Source organism: Haliotis cracherodii, unplaced genomic scaffold (genome assembly GCF_022045235.1).
Source record: "Haliotis cracherodii isolate W230 unplaced genomic scaffold, xgHalCrac1.p SCAF_11, whole genome shotgun sequence".
NCBI classification, from domain to species: Eukaryota; Metazoa; Mollusca; class Gastropoda; order Lepetellida; family Haliotidae; genus Haliotis; species Haliotis cracherodii.
Window position 1 is genome coordinate 4,785,661 of NW_027266266.1, and position 22,690 is coordinate 4,808,350.

Below are 22,690 nucleotides of genomic sequence, written 5' to 3' on the forward strand. Positions count from 1 at the left end.
ATTGTCCCCTCTCCTCAATCTCAGGGCAAGAAGTTGTCCTGAAACGTCATTACAAAGCATTGTTATCCATAAAAAGTTATATATACATATTCTCCCCAAAATATCTATGAAAAGCTACATTTCTGCTGTATACTCAATACAAATGGGAGCTGTAGCCAGCTACGATAATGAATTCACCTGACGAAAGAGCAGGAAGTAGCTATCGTCGTGACAAAGAATGGAAGAAGTTACTATCCAAAGAAAGTGACATGTATGCATGTTCTTCCAACTTCTAAATGCCTATCAAAAACTTCAGCTACGATAATCTTGACACAACACTTGCTCAATTGCATGCTGCTTTAGCAGTATACCGGGGTTTGTTTACACGCGCTATAAACGAATATGTGTACCGAGAGTCATGACGAGTGACTGACGAAATCGGATGTTCCCTCACGCCTGAGATGACTTTGATATAAGTGGCTCGCAGAACAGTTTTTGTGGAAACAGTACGCGGTATATCCGGGTAAACAACAGCTTTCAGGAAATGGATCTTAATACAATTCTGAATGAATAGGTTGATTGCGCGAACGTGACCCGCGATTGTGTAAGCCTTGGAAACGACACATTCATCTAGCTAGGATTATCGATCACTGCACACAGAGTTGAATGGACAGGTTTGATATAGAAATACAAATCGTCAACGCCAGAGAGTAATCAGTCTGATTATCTGCCGAAACAGAGACAACGTATAGACGTAAAGCCATGAATGTACAGCGTGTATGATGTATAGCGCATTGTATCGAAGGAAACAAGGACAGTCGTCCCTAGAATCTAACCTTCCCTGCAGCCAAACAATCAATGCAAGGTGAGGCAACATTCTTATACCAATCGTATCATGTGGGACGGTATGTCGAGTGCTTGTATATATAATAAATCGTCAACGCCAATACACCCTGCAGAACGTTATTGACAGACCATCTACAGAGTGAAGTTTATACTCCATGCATTGTTACAGACTCCTTCAGGAAATTGTCACTACTGCATGAAATATTAAAACGTGTGTCTACAAAAGCTTTGTGAATATTTTCGTAGAATATTACCCAGCACCCTACGATGATTTTTTAATGCACACATGACTTCACGTAACAACTGTCTTCGTTGATATATCTAAACATAAATGACCTATTTGCTAACAGTCGTGGTTTACAAGGCGCTCTCGGTTGTCATAACACATACACAAGCGCGTTGCCACACTATGTCGTTCAATTACTATTCTCGACCTCGGGAAACACACCCGGCATGCCACACTGTCAGTCTAAATTTACCTCTTCTGTTAATGCATGTGCCTTTTCGTTATGGGTGATTGGGGTGTCGTTGCTGTTACTTCGTGCGTGAAATCTACATTAGGTTCACGGGAGCATATACTTGTATCAGTAAGGGGCCCGTATTACACACAGATTATGCCATTGAGCGTGAGGGCGAGTATCACCCATGGGTTGTGGTAACAGTGTCAGGCATCCCGCGGGCAACTGAGTCTCGGAGATAAGGATGTGAAACAACCAGTGAACGGGTAGGTTGAAAGATGGGTCGTGATGGGACAATCAGTGCAACAATTTCCACAAGGAACGGTTGATATGGAGATGTACGTATCGTTCTTTCTGTCGGTGCACAGACGTTGTGAACACTTCCTAGTTAATAAACGCGGCGCAAATTACAGTTGTCTACCCTGATATTTCAGGATCCTACATTCTGTTTGGTTGGACAGTGGTCTCTAATCTGCCGGAGATCAAGTTTTTGTTAATGGCCGCTTAAGAATATTTATTTGAACGTAATAATATTTTCCCCGCTCGGTTCCCTGTTTCAAATATTGGTTTTAAACAATTATTGAATGAATGACTTCTTTATTCTAATATTATTTTAACAAAAATATTAAAATAATGCGTTGTATTATTAAGTAACATCAGATAGACAGACATATGGTCTACTCTAGCGTGTTAACTGCTTCTCAATACTTTGATTTCCTTTCTGTAAAAAAACATTATGCCGCCATAGTGGGATTTGCAATCATTTCCTCAAATTAGGGCTGGGAAGAGTCCACATTTATTACCCGGGTACCCACCCCACTATTACCCGACCCTACCCGGGTACCCGCTGTTGGTCTCAAGAGATAGGTACAAATGTCCGATTGGGAATAGTTTGACCGAAGCCCTAGCAAAATGTATTCAGATACTCGTATTAAACGATCTGGTCATGCATACACTGAAGTTGACTGAAGTTTTATCTCTATTCAAAGATATAAAGTCGGAAAGAATGCGTGAATAGTCAGAAAGAAAATGCGAACATTAGTCACTTATAGTGTAACCGTGGAAGTTCTAGATGATTTTTGTCATTAAACAATATATCACGTGACTAACCATGGGTCCTGGTAGACTCCGGGTACCCCGGTCCTACTCAGGAACCACCCGACCCAAATACCCGAGTTACCCGTCCCAGCCCTACCCCAAATGTTATCTGTTTCAGTTTTTCTACAGAGTATCTGAGCTTTTTGTTGCAGTTTCGTACAAAGATGTATGAGATCTGTCGTACTTCTTTCAACAGCATCAATAAAATATGATAATTTCGTCAATCCAGAGTTACTCAGCATCCTGAAGATCCCACGAAAAAAGTACGAACCGGCTTGCATATTGTCTCTGAGAAAACTGAAGATGCAGTCACAACTAAATCCACCATGAGCAGAAAAACATCTGAACAGAAGTCACGACGACAAGATGGCAGACATGCAGGGAGACCTAGAACCAGTCATCGACACAGAGATCACCCAAGGCATCATGGGAAGACATCAGCAACCGATGAAGTAATGCGTGGTAATGTGACAGTGGAATGTCCGTCCACAGCAAAAATTGTCCGTATCTTTACAAGCAGCACATTTACAGGTACCTTTCAGCTTTACAACTCTGCCAACTGTCCGGTCCACAACATCTTCTCGAGGCAAGAGAGTTAACTGACTATAAAAGTCCAGTTTCCACCCTTGCCGAACTAGGCTGGTATTATGGAGTTACATTGTGACTGGATTAACGAGTCTATGCATAGTCCAATCAAAATCGCGCACCTAAATCGAAATCCGGTTCGTAAACTGTCGTACAGATTTCGGTCGATTGCAGGATTTGCAAAGCATGTGCACCACCAACGCGTTGTCAGCAGATAATTTACAAAAACATTAATGTTTATGATCAAGGTGCTCACGTGATTTGATGTACTTGCGATGTAAGATCCGTTTTATCACCATGAAATCTTGATTATCGATCAGATCGTCTTGACTGGGCGCCGCCATTTTGTGTGAAGCAAACGCAAGTGATACGAGAGGTAGAATCTGATTGGTCTAAAGAAGAGACTTAGAAGGGACATAACTGGTAATAGCCACTGGTGGCGTTACAATCGAGTCCAGTAATTCCAGCTTAGTTCGGCAAGGGTGGAAACTCGACTTTTTCAAGTCAGTTAACTCTCTTGCCTCGGGAAGATGGGTCCACAATGACATTTTACATTTCTTACTGCTGGCAAATAACACTTTTGACATGAATAAAGAATGTTCTCCTGTATGTTCCTGTATGTGTCTCTCTGTTTAGACACTCGGAATGAGCGGAACGCCCTGATGGAGAGTGCGTACCCCGCCCTGAAAGAGGTGTGCCAGCAGCAGGGGTATGAGTTCCAGGTGGTGGACATGAGATGGGGGGTCAGGGATGAGGCCACGGACGACCACATGACTACAGAACTTTGTCTGAGAGAAATTGATCTCTGCAAGAAATTGTCTACCGGACCTAATTTTGTTGTAAGTGATCTAGTTTCTGATCGGATACTTTGCTTCATTTGCAAATTACATTTTTCCTTAAATGAATTCATGTTCAACTAAGATTGTTTGTGATGATATGTAGATGGCATCCCAATGTATTATCTACACTGTTTCACCAGTGAGGGAGTGAACATTTTATCTTCAATGGGGACTGTGAATTTTTGTTTCAGTGATAGAAAAAACGTGGGGGTTTTACCGGTTGTTTTTTTTATCTTCTAATACATTATTCCTTATATTTCCCCTTGCAGACATTTCTAAGCCACAAATATGGTTACCGTGACTTCCCAAACAAAATTGAAGCAACTGAATTTGACAAACTGTTTGCTGCTGTGGAAGATGAAGAGGCGTTAATACTCCTTAAAACGTATGTGCATACCCATCGCTTGTTTACGATTTCACAGGAAAATGGCCAACACAAAGATCAGAATCATACGAGACTCGGACAAATTACTTGCATAATTGTTATTGTTATCAAAATAAAAGTCTAAGATACAAATACAAGTGTCTAAAAGTGGTGAAGCTAAGGCCTTTCGAAAGTGTAGGCAACTTTCGAAATATAAAGTGCTGGGAAATTTAGCGAGGACGGCCGGGAAATCAGTTCCCCTACAAGTGCATGAAAACCACTGCCTTGTTTCATTTATGGGGGCTGTTGGGTAGCCTAGTGGTTAAAGCGTTCGCTCCTCACGCCGAAGACCCGGGTTCGATTCCCGACATGGGTACAATGTGTGAAGCCCATTTCTGGTGTCCCCCGCCGTGATATTGCTGGAATATTGCTAAAAGCGGCGTAAAACCAAACTCACTCACTCACTGTTTCATTTATGTCGTGGTGGCGGATATCTCACTGCATCATGTTACGACAAGCCTTGAAGACTCTAAACGTGATGATTCATAGATTAGAGTAGCCTCCCTTTCATAAAGGGTAATTACTGTAGCGCAAAATATTGCCGCGAAACTGTCTAAAACTACTCAGTAACAACTGTATTGATTGTGGTCACAATCTGACTTTTCAATGACATTGTGACATAATATGTTAATAAATACATTCCATGAAAACTTGCAATGTTTAGATACCGTTTGTGAGAGATGAAAATACTTATTTTGGTGATAAAAGTTTATTTTTTCTACATGACATCAGTTGGTTCAAGAGGGATGACAACGCCGTGCCCCCGACCTATTTCCTTCAACCAATCAGCTCCATTCTACCAGACTTCCGAGATGAGAATGAGGAAAAACGGAAGTCTGCGAAAACAGAGTGGTATGATCAGAATGCAATCATGCAGAAAGCCCTTGTGAAAGCAGCCAACAAGAAACTTGATACAAAGGCAGCTCATCACTACGTCATGTCTGGTTTGTAACCCTCACTTGTCCTCTTTACGTTTTGTGTCTTGATTATGAGTGTTCCATTCAAGCATTCCTATTGATGACAGCGTTTATGCCTTCAGGTTTTACTTAGAGTGGCGTTGTATTGTTTTCAGTGACTGAGGCAGAAATCACACGAGGGATAGTGGAGTCTGAAGATAGGTCGTCCAGCTGTTTGTGGTTTCACCGACACATTCATGCCATAGATAAACAGGAACCAGGCTACATTCTCAGCAGATATAAGGGTAGAACTTTCTTTGAAAACTGTCAATTTGTTACTTGTATTTAACAAGAAATTGTTTGTTACAAAGAGGAACAAAATCATTTCCCAGTGTTAATATAGCATGTGAAAATCAACAACCATTCTTATGCAATACTCTCAACATCAAACGTAGTTATATACCAACATGCAATGGCAATGATATTATGAAGTTGTTGATGCGTATGATTTTTTATAGAATGCCTTGGACCTGAAGAGAGAATCAAAGAATCTCAGGATCTCCTATCTGATCTGCGGGACAAAATACTCCCAACCCTGTTGCCCTCTGAGAATCACAAAACATACAACGTCGAATGGACTGCCGATGGTGAGTCCTTTGCTCAGATAGTGTATATGATACACCCAATCAGTGCACCTGCCCACTCCCCAGCCAGGGCTCGCTTAAAATAAGAATTGTAGTTAGATCCGCTATCTGTCGTAGATCACCTAAAGCCAAGAGATGCAATAGCGAAGGCCAAACTAACTCTGTTTCTGAGAGATGGACAGCTGCTGGAGCGTATATAAACAGAGCAGCCAAAGATAAAAAGAAAATTATATCAATATACGAAAATAGAAATCATATCAAAACAAACAACAGAAATTCTGTGAATACCAAACACGCAATGGATATGTGTACCCTACTCACACACATAAGTCCCAAAGAGGGACAGGCCAGCGGAAATTGCTACGACAAAAGGCGACCTCTTAATACTGATAAGGGACAACCTGTTTGAATATTGTGGTGAGACAAACAAATATTTTTGTTTTGTTTTGATTTCTTAAAAGGTGTAGATCCCACAAAGAATAAAAGTCACGAGGCCTACATCAAACAGCTGTGTCAGGATTTCACGGAGGAGATTTCAAAGAAAGTGATGCAGGCCATCGAGGATAGGAAGGAAACAGATTTGGCCAACCCCTTTTATGGAGAGATTGTCGAACATACAGTCTTCTGTCAGTCCAAATGCAAAGCTTTTCATGGACGACAGGAAACGCTAGACGTAAGTTCAGCTTTCCTAATATTTTTTTTATTATGATAATGATAGCGATATTGATTTGATTTAATGATTATTGTAATGTTACTCTGCCATACACCAATTGTCAGTTTAATCATAAAGAGATTTGTACGTAATACCGTTCCCTCGGTTGGTTGGTTGGTTGGTTGGTTAGTTGTTTTACGCCGCACTCAGCAATATTCCAGCTCTATGACGGCGGTCTGTAAATAATCGAGTCTGGACCAGACAATAAAGTGATTGATATCATGAACATTGATCCACGCAATTGGGATCGATGACATGCATCAACCACGTCAGCGTGCCTGACGAGCCGATCCCGTTAGTCGCCTTTTACAACAAACATAATCGCCTTTTACGGCAAGCATGGGTTGCTGAAGACCTATTCTACCCCGGATCTTCTTGGACGCCAACATATATGCTTCCCTATTTCAGCACAACATCTGTCTTATTATTTTAGCTTATTACGAAATACCTTCGAGGAACTACTAGAACTCCTTTCATTGTGCACGGACCTTCAGGCTGTGGGAAGACATCCATTGTTGCCATGGCAGCTACATTAGCATCACATTCCTTCAGCAGCAAGGCCGGGGTGGTAATAAGGTATGATAACATCATTCATCCAGGTATAATTAACACAATGAATTGGCATATATAGTTTTGTTCTGTCACTCAATAATTCCTCTCATATTTTAACCACGGAAATACTCACAAGCGTATTTCTCTTCTTAATTAAATTGTAACCTTTAAATTATCCCTTATAATCTCTTCAAATTGTGTACTAATGTCCATTGACATGAAAGTCGAAAACATTTATGTTTATACTGTACAAAGGACATTGATCAGGATTGTTTCTGTTGTGTTTGTTCCATCACATCAGATTCATTGGTACTACACCGGACAGTTCATCCATTGGTGCACTGCTGTCCAGTGTGACGTCACAGATATGGAGGATATATCGTAAAGACACAGACCGGGAGCTGCCTCCTGTAAGAATCACTGTTTCCCCTTCATAGCATAATCAAGTTGTAACAGATTTGCCTATCTTGCCTTGTGGGTAGACAAGTGTTTCTTCTTCAAAGTGTAGTCTTGCGTGTCTCTATTTTGAAGTGTAGCCAGGTGGTTTAAGATTGCCTCTCCTCTCTATAGTTTAGCCCTCCGAGGAGTAGAGATGTGTCTTTTCTTCTGTGTGAAGTCTACTAGGTAAAATTATTCTTGGCAGGTTAGTCTAGTGGATAATGAGATGACTCCTTCAAATCTTTCTTATTCCCAATGAATACAAATTTTGACAAGGCACTGAAATTAATTGGTATCCATCACTGACTCTTATATGTATATAGACGTAACACACAAAAAAATATTCAACCTTTTCTGTTCAAGGATATAAAGGAACTTACCCCAATATTCCACGAGGCTCTTAATATGGCCAACAGCGATGAGCCTTTGGTTCTTCTACTTGACTCACTTGATCAGTTCGACCCATCTGGGGGCGCTCGGCAGCTTTTCTGGCTTCCTGAACAACTCCCTGACAATGTGAAGATGATCTTGTCCACCTTACCGGAACCTCAGTATGAGACATTTCCCCGATTACAGGTAAATATATAACATACATTGCGTTTCAGAGAAGAATATATATTTTAGACTCTATATCAACAATAAACACCCTATTTATGACATATTGTTAAGGTCTGCATTCTACGTATCTTTTTCAGGGAATGTATTCTGAAAGAAACAATTTCCTGAAAGTTCCAAAACTAGCGGACAATGACGTCGATGGTATACTTAACAAATGGTTAAAACAATGCAATCGAGTTCTGACTGAGCAGCAGAGGCAAACCGTCCTTGGGGCTTTTCAGAAGTGTCCACTCCCTTTGTTTCTGAAACTGTCATTTGATGAGGCATGTCGTTGGTCGTCCTTTGCATCCAAGTCAGAGACAACTCTCCAACCATCTATTCGAGGAAGCATCAATGCCCTGTTTTCCAGAGTTGAGGGACTACATGGAAAAATCTTTGTGTCACGAGCTCTTGCATATCTCACTTTGAGTAAGTATTTTGTATTAGATCACACGGGGTTGTTACAATTTGTTGTACAGAGTTGTGCCACTTAGTTGTGCAAGGATACGCTAATTTTGCTATTTTATACCAAGTTCGACCTGAAAATCTCAGTAAGTGAGCACCTTTACCTGGATTGGTGGGTAACACAACAGTGAAGAACGTATAAATCCTGTGTAACATTGGTTTTCCCGACATTAGGAATCAAATATTTGGAGCACATTACTTTAATAATTGTCACCAAAACAAAGGAGTTTTGGCCAAGACGTTTTATTTAAGCTCCATTGATATGTATGATCTGATATTGTCCCATAGCGGTCAAATAGCCAAGTCCTTTCCACTGATTTACCAACCTAAACTAGAAAAAAGAGACAAGTGAGACCGCCTCATCTATTTAGATTTGTGAATATTTATACAGAGTAATGACTAATGAGGGATGGCTTCAACTTTCCAATTGCCAGCTTTCTCTCTATGTAAAGCAATATTCCAGCACCTCCAGTCTATTATATCTACATTTCAATACTTAAAAGGTGCAATGGAGCATGCCCTTTCCACGGAGATTTCAAAGAGACCTTACGGGCTAAAAAGTTGTTTAGTCAAGGTTACAACTTCCAAGGCCTCAGAAAATCCTTCATAAAGTTTAATGATAGACATGTGGAGGACATGCCCAAATTTGATGTATCAGTGAGAAGCATGATGTGCGATGAAATTCCGTATTTGACTTGTACCAATATTCTCCCTTTCTTTAAGTGTGCAAAAAGTATTGAATTGACTTTGTATGAGTTTGTGACAGGTGACAGTGGTAGGGTGGGATAATATCACCCTATCGCGGACACCTATATGGTATATGGTATAATCACTCTGTGACAGTGATTCACAAATACATCCTTGTGGTGCAGTCGGAACGGTATAATGGACTTCATGATTTTAGGGGGGGGGGGAAGGGGTTGTGATTATGGGAATGTTTTTTTGTCCCTTTTAATGAAAATATTATTCACATGTACTTGACGAATATTTATATGTCAGCATTTATGTACATTTGGTTTATGTACAAGTATGGAGGGAAAACATATATTATTATTGGATATAAAAATAGAAAGATTTGGTCTTGTGTCTTCTTCAGGTAAAACAGGCCTGACGGAGAGTGAGTTGGAGGACATCCTGTCATGTGACGATGACGTACTCAATGACGTGTACATGTACTGGACTCCTCCTGTCAGGCGACTTCCGCCTCTTCTCCTGGTCAGGCTGAAGGCAGACCTGGGTCAGTACTTGGTGGACAGAGGGGCTGATGGCGTGAGAGTCTTCTTCTGGTATCACAGACAGTTCATAGAGGCTGCCACAGACAGATATTGCTCTGATCCTCAATTGAACCAAGTATTGCATGGAGCTTTAGCTGATTTCTTTGCTGGAACTTGGGCAAATGGTGAGTGTTTGGACACAAGCGATACAACCTCGTATATTTCCAATGTCTTGTACATGGTATATGAACATTGACGTAAATTCTCTATCAAAGTGAAAATAAATGAAGACATCAAGTGCTAAACCTACAATCACGCATTTCTGAATGTGTTCAATCAATTTAGATAAATACATTTTCGGCATACTTTCTACTGGTAATGTTACAACTCAAAAACTAAAAGAACCCAGGCAAGGCCACAGCTTACCGTGACAAGAAGGGTAACAAAGAAACTGCTGGCCATAGGGCTGCAACACAGCCTGACAAATGGCTGGTTTTAATTTGAGTAAACTGAACAACCTGCCTTACCAGTGGACAGAAACATGTCAGTTGGGTTTGTTAAAGTTCGAGTGTTTGTTGAACTCTACTTTCCTTTTGTCAAAACTAAAAGCACCATGTTAGACTAAATTCTGACACTATTTAAGTTATTAAAATAAGTGAAATTACCGAGTCCTAATTCATGTAATTATGAATATGTTCAATCAATTGAGATAAATAAATGTTTTCATTTCTGTCTGGTGTCAGTGGTCAACCAATATAACTTTCACTACTATTCTGCCTTTTACGCACTATAGTGTCTGTTTCGGAAGAAAATCGAGACTGATTATTCTCCGGCGTTAACGTTTTATATTTCTTTTGGTAATGTTAAAGGTAAGGCCAAAGCGTATCTTGACAAGAAGGGTAACAGGGAAACTGCTGACCGTAGGGCTGCAACACAGCCTGATAAATTCAATACTGGTTACAATTTGAGAAAACTGAACAACCTGCCTCACCAGCGGACAGAAGCAAAGCAGCTGGGCCTGCTGAAGCAAGAGTGTTTGTTGAACTTTGCTTTCCTCCTGTCAAAGCTACAAGCATCGGGTTTAAGGTAAGAAGACTGGCACTGAAAAATGAGGTAAAATCTCGTTTGAGGTCTCGTTCAAGGTTATTTTACTGACATAGTAACGTGATTAGCTGTTAATTCTAGTCCAGACTTTATGCCAGTGTTAATAGTACTAGCCCACTGAGATATCATACCACGATATGACATGGATACTCCACTCAGACACATCAATCTGACTCTAAAGCAGCTAGTCCTTCTTTTATCCTTTTGACCACCTCTAGTGGTAGAGCGTCTGCCTGGAGAGCAGAAGGTCGCGCGTTCGTACCCCGGCCGCGTGATAGATGATATTTGATGTTATCGTGCCTGGCGCTCGGCATTAAGGAGTTAAAACTAGGACTTGTCAGCTCGGAGTCAGTATACTGTGTATGAGAATTCATGTTAAAACTGCGGCATTGCATCTCAGTGGGCTAGCACTTATAAAATCGGCATTAGTCCGGACAAGTACATACACACACACACACACACACAAATATATTAAAATATATTAAAATACTTCTTAATATGAAAGATTCTGTATCGTTTCTAATTATATTAATATCTCCATGAATCCAGGCCCATCCTTGAGGACTTCATTGCGGCCAGAAATGTGTACCCAGGGGACCATGAACTAAAGACTGTGGGAGAGAGTCTTCAGTTGTCCCAAGATGCTCTTGTATCATATCCAAACGAGCTCCCGTCTCAGTTGCTGGGCAGGATAAAACTATGGGATGGCCTGGAGGATCTCCTGGCCGGTTGTGGGAATGCACCAAACTTCTTCCTTGAACCTGACAGACCAGTCCTAACAGAACCCGGTGGACAGCTGGTGAACTGTCTTGCCGAACACCAAAAACAAATCTCTGGAATTGATATGACCAATGACTCCAACTTTATTGTGACATGTAAGTCCTTTATTAACTTACGTCATATCAAAATGCCATTTTTCCAATATTCGTTTGATGTACAAGTGCCCTCTATTTTCTAATGTGCAGCTTCACTTCTATTCCAAGGTGCTCATGATGTCAATCACTGGGTTACCTGGTAGAGTTTTGATTATTTACAGACTGCCGGCACATAGCTGAAATATTGCTGAGTGCGGCGTTAAACAACAAACAAACCAAAACAAACAAACCGTTCTTCTGATGTTCACTTCTATTCCCAGGTGCCTATGACAGGTCGATGAAAGTCTGGCATGTTAGCAGTGGAAAATTGGTTCGGTCAATCGATGCGGGAGAAGACCCGGAGACGGTCCTACTCTGCTGTGATGATTCTGTAATAATTGTTCACCCAGATGAACATATACTTGGTTATGACTTCAAAACAGGTGCCCTGCTGTACGACCTATTCTTAGAACAGAGAAGACGTTTGTTATGTGTGGGAGGAAAGAACAACAGTATCCTTGGAACCTTTTACAAACAGACAGTGTCACTATATGCTGCTGACACAGGGACACTCATAGGAACTGTGGTGTGTTCTCTGCTTGGATATTTTCAGAAATGGTCGCGTAACAAGAGTCTCTATGCCGGTAGGTATCGATGAACTGAACGTTTAGTCCACAAGCCCTTAAGATGGTTCCTGTCACATGGAAAGTCATGGCTCTAAGTCTATTATTGCACACAAAAACGTCAAAATACAAACACGAGATAATCAGTATATCGAAAGGCGTAACTGTCACACCAGTAGCAACCGTTCTGTGAGAAGGTCAGGATACATTTAGAGAACTAATCGTTCACTCTCAACAGTTAATTTGGTAATGCTACCATTGAGAAATCATTGAGTTAATCCTTTGTATCTCGAAAACAACGTTATGGTTAAATATTAACGAGTGTGTTCACCACTAAATTTAATGGCATTTGGTTTATATGAATTTTGTATGTGTATGTATGAATATTTTTTATTTCTTAATTTTACCCAGGTAGCCTACGGTATATGGCAGTAGCTGTGGATGACCATCACTGGGTATGTATTCTTGATTTAGAAACATCACAATTCATTCAAAAGAAAGAGATCTTCGAGAGGTTCAGAACAGAGGATGGTGGTGCTGACCAATACTCATTGGATACTCTTGCTCTTTCGCTCAGCGGACACCGACTCTACCTTTCTGGATTTGAAACTGGCGACCTTTATGTGTACAACACGAACACAATGGAGCAGGAAACTGTCTATCCAGGTAGGCATAATGTTCACTGTGTGTTTCTCTTCATGAATAGAAGAGAAGCCTTGTTTGTGAAGGGTACTGTTGTCACACTGAAGACATTGGCCATCATGATGAAGCTCGAACCAATAATATCATCCACATACTCAACCTTCCAAATCAAGTGTCACGTACATAGGATATGTTTGTAAATACACATATGACTTCAATGGGCAGAAGAAAACTTTGTATGTCCATGTACACATTTGTGCCCATTTGTATTCGAATTTCGACGGTAGTGCCTTCTAATTCCTACAGGTAGTGACGGAGACACCTCTGACAAGTTCAAGATTACAAAAGATGGAAAAACATTATATACTGCCAACATTGACCACGTTGTTTTGTGGGACTTACAAACTGGAAAAAGATCTACAGTACTTCAACATGGACAAGGTTAGTTTCAGTATAAAACAAACACGTTTGCCATGTTTACACGGTGCTCTGTTATTTAACTCTGCTACTGCTACTGGATCTTTATCTTTACAAGACATGACCGATGTGGTGATGATGGACATGACAACAGCTGCGTCCTACAGCGATGACAGGGTGGTTCGAATCTGGGATTTAACCAGGGAAGCAAAGACTCACAGTGACGAACAAGAAGACGTTATAGACTCATGGGTGACGTGCTCTGTCGGCGATGATGAAACTGATAATGTGGAAGATGAAAACAAAGCAAAGCCCATTGAAATCAAGTATGTTTATGACACAAATTATCTCATTATCTGTCTAACGCGTAGTTCTATGCCCTCCGTGGGCAAGCATACATGATGAATTGAAGAAGGAAATATATTAATGACCTGCATATATTAGTCTAGCATATAGATTTTCAACAATTGCAATTATAGTTACACATTATCCTTGTCATTGCTAGCACCTGATCCCAAGATTTGAGAAAAACCTCATCCTTCTGAAAACAAATTGTATTGAATTTTTAAAGGGGGTTGAAGACCCTTCCAAATCCACGCTATGTCCTGTTGAAAGCCAGTCGACCCACGACGAAATACCTTCAAGTGTACGATCTGCTAGTAAAGAAGGTAGTCAGACACATCAAGGTGGTAAGTAATGCAATAAACAATCATTTCATTTTTATCATGTTGGGATAAGGTGAAGTGAGGTGAAATGGGGTTTACAGTCGCATTCAAGATTAATGCTTTCATAAAGCAGGGTGTTTTGGCAACAGAATAAAGGAAACACATGGCCTTCTTTTCAAAAAGCATGCTTTGGAATGTTTTTTGTTATTGTATCTCATTTCTGTTATCATATTGCAGATTGTTAGTGAAAGTGCTTAACTGAAAGGACGTTTAAATTGCCTGTTTTTCAGGACCTTTTGCCGTCCAAAATCACCCCCCTTGAAGACAGCATGCACATCCTAATACCAGTTAAAAGACGACTGAAGGTTGTAGACCTATCATCTGCAACTCTCCTGAGAACGTTCGAAGGAAAACTGCCAAAACACAGTTCAGATTTCAGTCTAGTTGCAAACAAGAAAGGTTGGTTGGTTAATGATCATTACAATAATAACAAGAAAAAGACCCAGAAACAGTTTTGGTCAATCCCTGGCAACTGTAACCTCGAGGAATCATGGGTAGAGGAATATAATGATTGTGTACACGAAAAAATAAAATCACCATTGTTGGGTTTCATTACACCTGATTGCCCAAAGAAGGTCATTAAAAAGTCCATATCTAATACGGCGCCAGGGCCTGATGGTATTCGAAACCGATTTTGTTAACTGTTCCCTAGTGCCCAAATACCATCACAGTTTAATACTTCGCTGTTTAAATTCTCTTGTGGGTACATGGAATGCCTTGGTTGTGCAAAGGCCGAACAATACATCTCAAAAAGAAAGCTGATTTGACTGCTCCTAAAATCTTCCGCCCTATTACCTGTCTGAATACACAATTCAAAATATTTACAAGGTGTCGTACAGATTTTGTGTCATGATACTGCGCATCCAATGACATTATTCACATGGTGCAGAAAGGAGCCAGAAAGGGATGTTAGGTTAGTAAGGATCAATTACTAGTTCAGAAAATGATCCTTGAAGATGTATTGACCTCACCGAGTGACTACTTATTTTACTCCAGTCTTTAATGATTTGCTGGTCAACACAATTTGAGATGTATTCGCAGAGGCAGATGGTGATTCCGGAACCCATTTATATTAAAAGAGGAATATTTCAGGGCGATTCTTTTAGCCCTTTGTTTTTCTGTTTGTCACTAAATCCTTTAAGCTTTTTGCTCAGCAAAGAGGATGGTTATCACCCAGGACCTCCTCAGCACAGATCCCCAAAACCCCTCCTTTACATGGATGACCTTAAAGTTATTGCCAAAAAAGGATCTACACTCAAAAAATAGATTCTGCTTGTCGAGTCCTTTATTAATGATATCGGCATGTTCCTTTGGACTCGACAAATGCAACATTCTTCATTTGAAACGTGGCAAGGTAGAAGAGGAAGGATCAGTCAGTTTACTTGGGAAAGGAGTTATTGACCATCTCGTGGAAGGTCAGGCATACTTAGGGATGCAAATTTGGAACAAACTCCAGAATGCCCATATCAAGGACAAACTTCGGGCAGAGTGCAAATGTAGACTTTAGAAAATCTGGAGTTCAGAGCTGAACGCTCACAATGAAGTCAAAGCCACAAATACTTATGCTGTGCCCGTACTTTTGTATTCTTTTGGTGTTGTTGATTGGACAAAACAAGACATTCAGGGTATTGACACCCTCACACGAAGAATCATGGCAGACAATAGATCCCGCCACCCTTCCATCAATCGCTTATATTTACAAATCATAATGGGAGGCTCTTCGTGGTAAAATTGTGTTTTTCCACATTTGTCTGATGATGCTCTTATATAACATGTTAAGACTCATGATGAAAACAAGGCATTCCACAGTTTTCCAAAACGAGCCAAGGATGTGGAACATAATCTCAATGTCAGTGTTGATTATATTGATGGTTCTGTACTGCTGGATGGTACAGAAATGAGGGTCAACCAAGAAAAGTGCCATACCAAATCGACCCAGTTTTCCAAGGAGAAGCTATCTGAACGACTACTGCATCGAGTTTATGTGCAGTGGGTTGAGAGGATCAGCAACCCCGCTGTGTCCTTCGCTTGGATGAAGTCGCCAGCCTGAAATAGATTATTTCATGATCCCTAACTTTTTTTTAAGAGAAAGTGTTAGACGATTGATCATTCTGTAAAACTTCATAATTCACATCACCATTAATGTTATCGAGTTTGTTTTTTCACATAAAGCACTGTACAATGCAACACTGGCATGCCATGTAATGTCTCCCACTGTGTTACTTTGCATTCGCAAGGGATTCACATTATCAAAGCTCTTTTCTCGTGTCAGCGAGCAACTTATCAGCTATTTGAAAGAAATTGGTCTGTATAATAAATTTTAAATATGTATGGGAATAATTAAATGCTTGTTTTTAAATGTGGTGTGATGCTATTATCTACTGACTTTATTGAAGGCTCTGTCCAAGGGGTTAAAGTATCGTAAAATTATAGTCCCCCTGTGTGACGCGTAATCCTATCATAATCGATGTAACTATCATCGACCAGTGTTTTTAAGCCAACTCATTGCTGAGTATTTTTTTTTTATTGGCTGGTGTTATTCACAACCACCAGTGGCTAAAGTGCTTACGTAAATCCAGCTGGTGTATCATGCAGGAAGCAGAGGTACTGTAAGTCCCCATGATCCCCAGTGATTACTGGTGGCCTATAGCCCGTGTTTAAAACTGTATATATAATATTGATATGCTCAAATATGTTTCATAAATTGTTTCTAAATATATTATTCTCAAATATATTTCACAACCTGTTTTTAATTAAAAATTTGCATAAATAACCAAATTGTAAATATATTAACTTGGTCTCGTCGCTATATGGCTGAAACAATGTCGATGCGACATTAAATTTTAACTCACTCCCTCACTCACTGTTGCACGTTGTATATTTTTCTACTCATTCATATAATAGAAGTTTCGACTTTCACAAGAGGATGCAAGGGAATCAAGCTGTATGATCTTGCAACTGGAAAGACACTGGCCATAATGGAGGCACAGAACACAACGAAATTTAAATACTTGACGGTGAGCTATAGCAAGTACTTTCTAGAAGAGTAAGTGAATGTTTGGTTACATTCAACAATATCACAACTATCATGAATGGCTGTGTATAGTAATCTCCGAATTGCCCAATGCACTGATTATTACGAAGAACTGTTCTGTGGAACCAGAATGTTAAAATAATGTTATAAGAGTCCTATTCTGACAAGAACATTTGGGCATCCTCTCAATGTTAGTTGTGCTCCGCAAGTGGACAACAATATGTTATAGCTGCTTGATGACACTCGACAGTGTATACAAAATATCAGCAAGCTATGGCGCATGCAGGGGGGGGGGGGGGGGGGGGGGGGGAGGGGGGGCTGATATTTTGTATACACTGTCGAGTGGTAAGCATGTTTTATACCTAGTGGTAAACGAGCATACGCCTGAATGAGGACACATCCGCACAAAATAATTCTGGCGCAGACTCTAATTCATTATTTTGAAATGTCTGATATAAAAGGCCCAGACCTTTTATTCAGATCACGAATATCGGTACAACTTTGTGTCAACATCGTTTTACATTGTATTACTTACCCGTGAAGATCCGGGTTAGAATAGGTCTTCATCAACCCATGAGTGTCATACAAGGCGACAATGCTTGTCGTAAGAGGCGACAAACGGGATTGGGTGGTTAGGCTCGCTGTCTTAGTTGATGCATGTCATCGATCCTAAATGCGTGGATCGATGCTCATGACATTAATAACTGGATTCTCTGTCCGGACTCGAGTATTTACAGACGGACATCATATAGCTGGAATATTGCTGAGTGCGGCGTTAAACAACATGTCAAACAACAGCATTGTTATTTATTTCTCCTGACTTCGTTTGATATTGTTACATTCTGTTGTGCGAGGGCTACCCAGACACCAGCCAAATCTGCCTTCATTTGCGTAACCAGTCAGTGATTCCTCAAACGTGTGGTGAAATTTTAGATATAACATATGTGATGTCTGATATATCAGGGCCTGTTTACAAGTGTAGCATTTATCGCCATGAATGCATCATAGGACTTTATGCAAGCTGGTAGATATCTTATTGATGCAAGACGTTACCTCATTGACAGTCATTTGTGACTTTTTATCAAAAGCATTTTTGCTGCTATTTTACTATGTTAAAGAATAGTTTTACCAAGAATTTATAATATTCTCTTGCTGTTACTTCATGCTGCGAATCTATTAGTTCTATGAGAAACTATCTCTGTGTTCAAACTGGAGATCACCTCATAACCTCTGTGGTGTGGCTTCTGCTGCAGGCTGGTGAGAAGGGCACAGTCCTGGTGGCGGCTATACATGGCGGGCCCTGCTACGTATTCGACATACCAAAACGGACATGTTTGCATAAACTCAACCTTCGTCATTTCAACTCACATAGTATGTACATCGGCGACGTTGTTTTTACCAACGACGACGCCTATTTAGTGTTCGAAGTCAAGACACGCCCTCAAAAGGCACCTGAAGGTAGTCGCGATGTCTACATGCCACTATGCTGGGATATACAGAGAAGTAAGTGCAAGGTCACAACCAAATAAAGTCCAATTCTTTGATATCTTTAAAGAAAGTGAATTGACAGATGGCCAGGACGATTTCTGCCCTATTTCCCTTTGCCAGATGACACAAAACTAATAATAAGATATTATTTTCGGTTAATGCTTCTCTTTTAGGGATCTGTCCTGGTCCTACCATAACGAAAACATAGGCTCAGAACCAAGTGTTACATCAAGATGTAGAAGTTTAATTACGATAATTATGATATACACTACCACATTTATGCAGTGATAGTGCCTCAACTCACCAACCCCATGGAGATTCCGGGTTACAATATAGGGGCCCAGCAAGTTTTTAGCACGAGTTCAATTTGTGAAGCCCATTTCTGGTGTCTAACGCCGTGATATTGCTGGAATATTGCTATAAAAAGACGTACAACCATACTCACTCACTCACTCACTATTGCTAAAACTCTCAACTATATATGTGTTTCTGTGCCGTTTTCAGACTGTATTCACAAGCAATTGGTTGACTATGAATACTACCTTAAATCTATCAATAATGGGCAAAACGTCAGCAAGGTAGATGCGTTCCAACTGCTTGATAATAGGACAATAGCTTCTAACCATTCTGATGCCGTCATTCGAGTGTTCGATCTACATACAGGTAGGTTAATCTTGAATATACGTCCGTTTGCACTTGGCATTGTATAATGCGGAATCAACATTGTTCTAGAAATGATGCTTTGTATACAAATACACAAGGGTTGTTTCTGTCATCAAAGAGAAGAAGGATATAGCTTAAAAGCAAGTCCGCGTTTGCTTGTATGTGTATTTACACGGTCCTTTAATAACAAAAGGACAACGTTACCCTTTAATTATTAGGTTGCCTTCTGGTTCTAAATTGTTTCATATAAATTGAATTAGTAATATATTAGTAACTGTAACTTTAAGTGCATATATTCAATTAACATAGCTTGCTCTTGTGCGTTAACTCTTAACACTTGGAGTACGACAAGTATTACCTGTGTGTTGTTTATCTTTGACTTTTCCAGGAGAAGTGAAAAAGAGGCTTGAAGGACACCTCAATGCCAACTTTTCAATTGTCAAAGATGGGCCTTTCTTGATGTCACATGGTATCGATATTGAAGACAATGTGATCAAGATGATTGACAGGACAACATTTGAGACCAGAGCCACCTTTTCATTGGATCATGAGGTTGGTTTATCATCATTTCATATGCACATAAACATGACAATATCTAGCCATGGTTTGTTTGTTTGTTGTCTAACGCCACACTCAGCAATATTTCAGCTATATGACGGAGGTCTGTAAATAATCGAGTCTGGACCAGATAATTCAGTGATCATGACATCATGAGCATCGATCCACACAATTTGGATACGATGACATGCATCAACCAAGTCAGCGAGCCTGACCACTCGATCCCGTTAGGCGCCTCTTACGACAAGAACGGTCGCCTTTTACGGAAAGCATGGGTTGCTGAAGACCTCCATGTATTCTTTCCCGGATCATCACGGGTCACCTAGCCATGTACGTCAATCATCCATTCGAAAATGGTTCCAGAATAATGGAAGTAAGACAGGTCATCTCTAACGGTATACGTTTGTTGTTCAATATATCGCAGGTGCCACAAGACGGGTATTGTACAATTCTAATATAACCTGAGCTAAGTGTGTAATTATGTCGTGATTTGACCTCTATCCTTTCTTTTTACATGCTTAGTTCAGATTTTCGCTGAAGTAGGAAATCGATCTTTCTTTACTCACTTGATATACCAATCCTTCAAGACTCTTTTGGAAATAGTGTGCCAATTCGTTCTATTTGCTCTTGGCACTATGTACCTTTAGAGTTTAAACATTATGTTATGAATATTGCCTCGTGTCAATCCTTATAGATACAAGATTTAGTGTTCACCGAGGATGGCTACCATGCTGTAGGGTACTTCAACGAGTCCAAGAAACCAGTGCTATGGAGCCTAATGGGAGGATCTGAAGATGACCCAGCCAGGAAAGCATTCAAACCTTTATCCAGTTTCCCTGACATCTATGGACCTGACAGTAAGTTTGATACACAATCTTAATCTATTATTGGACATTGTTATTGTCATAAACCATCTGTTTTATCGACATACAGGGCGAACGTGCCAGTCAGATTAACAAGAATGAGGGACTGTATGAGTCAATGAGTATAGTTTTACGCCGTTTTTAACGTAATCGAATTGTGATCCCGAACGTTAGCCTTCTGCATGACGAACGAAATTTGCTAAAACCACAAGGTTACCCCACTGTCCAACCTTTACAAGAAATTGGATTGTATGATATATGTTATCGTGACATGATAATGGTCTTAAAGTTATTTCAAAAATGCAGTTTTAAAGACGAATGTGTCAAATCGTTTTATAACACCGTAAACAATATTTGGAAGTATAATAAAAAGGATTTCATGGTATGTAGATGACAAATACATGCATAGTGTATATGATTAAATATACGCAGCGGTTCAACTACAACTACAACTGGAAATGGACACGGATAAGGAGGAAGATCCGGATGACCTTGATAAAGACATCGACGATGTGTAAAGTGACATCAAAGTTGACAGTGATTCTTCGAGTCCTATGTCTTCTATCTCTTCATCGAATGAATCTGATTGGTTAGATTTGGACTTGGATGAGATGCTATACGGGACGAAACGGGAAAGCGGGACAAAGAGGCAACGGACTGAATACTTGATTCAAGCTCTCATAATCCAAAACAGTTACAATGTTATAGTGCAATATTGTACGTATGTTTGTGTATGCATATTGTATGTATGCCAGGTGGTGGCATTTCACAGATCAGAATGTTCAATATCGCGTTTCAGATGCTTGAAAGATTTCTTCAAAACTTAATACAAATAGGTTATAATATCTAATCTTCATAAATGTGAGAATACACTAATAGGACTCCTCACGACTGTAGTGTACAGAGGAAATAGAAATATCCATTGACTTCAGAAATAAGTGAATTCAGTCAATTTTCAGTTTAGAGTTGGCATCTATTATTTCTGTGCTTATTTATTTCAATTAGATTATAGTTCAACTGTTGACATAAGTAGTGTCTTTATACTACTAGAAGACAGTAAAATAAATATAATAATATTTTAAATTATAATATACACTATATACAGCTTATCCTTTGGTCGAAAAGTCGGTCACGTGACCACGAAACGGACGTTCATACTCGTATGAACGATACATTTGGACATTCAGAAGTTTTTTACGAGACTCTTGAAATGTCATTTTTCTGAAATCTTGAACTCAGCATCGTTAGATACATTGGGAAAAGTCGGAGTGTTTGACCACATGTCCGTTCACGAATCGCCTGGCTACGACCCACCCTAGTGAACAAGTGGAGAATCTCACCCGAGTGTCTTTTGAAACCTCCACTTTTATCAACGAGTGTTGATGTATTTGATGTGTGGTTGTTGCATGCCTGTCATTTTTAACAAATTTCACTTACCACTTGAAACTGTTTGTACCTCCTTCCTTCGAGGCATAAAATAGTGATAAAAACAATTATAAGGACTGACATTGTGAGTTTATTGGAGTATGTAACTAAATAGAATGAGTGCCAAATATTGTATGCTCCGACGCTCATATAGTTCTCACAATATGAAGGTTCATACTCCAATGAACTCCCACAAAGTGAAAGTCAATTCGTACATGTAAACATTCATTTGAAAATTTGACATACCTATGTGATATATATATATATAATATATATATGTAGTAGTATTAGTGAATTGGTTGTTTTCATTTTACCCTGATCACATTCTCTATAAGAACGCCTGTGATACATTTTACTTATTACTTTAGTGAGTGAGTGAGTTGGGTTTAACGCCGCTTATAACAGTATTCCAGTTATATCTCGGCGTGTCAGCTTAATGTGGGAGGAAAGCCACTTCGGTGAAACCCACGAGCACGGATATGGTGCTGACAAACCTAGAAACATTATCGGGGCGAACCGGGATTCGAACCCACAATCATAGGTTCCT

The 22,690-nt window shown here is 39.9% G+C and overlaps 1 pseudogene; it reads left to right on the plus strand.

Moving 5' to 3' along the window:
- Positions 1 to 439: 439 nt before the first annotated feature.
- On the plus strand, positions 440 to 22,389 carry LOC139456133 (NACHT and WD repeat domain-containing protein 2-like; annotated as a pseudogene).
- The last annotated feature ends 301 nt before the right edge of the window (positions 22,390 to 22,690 follow it).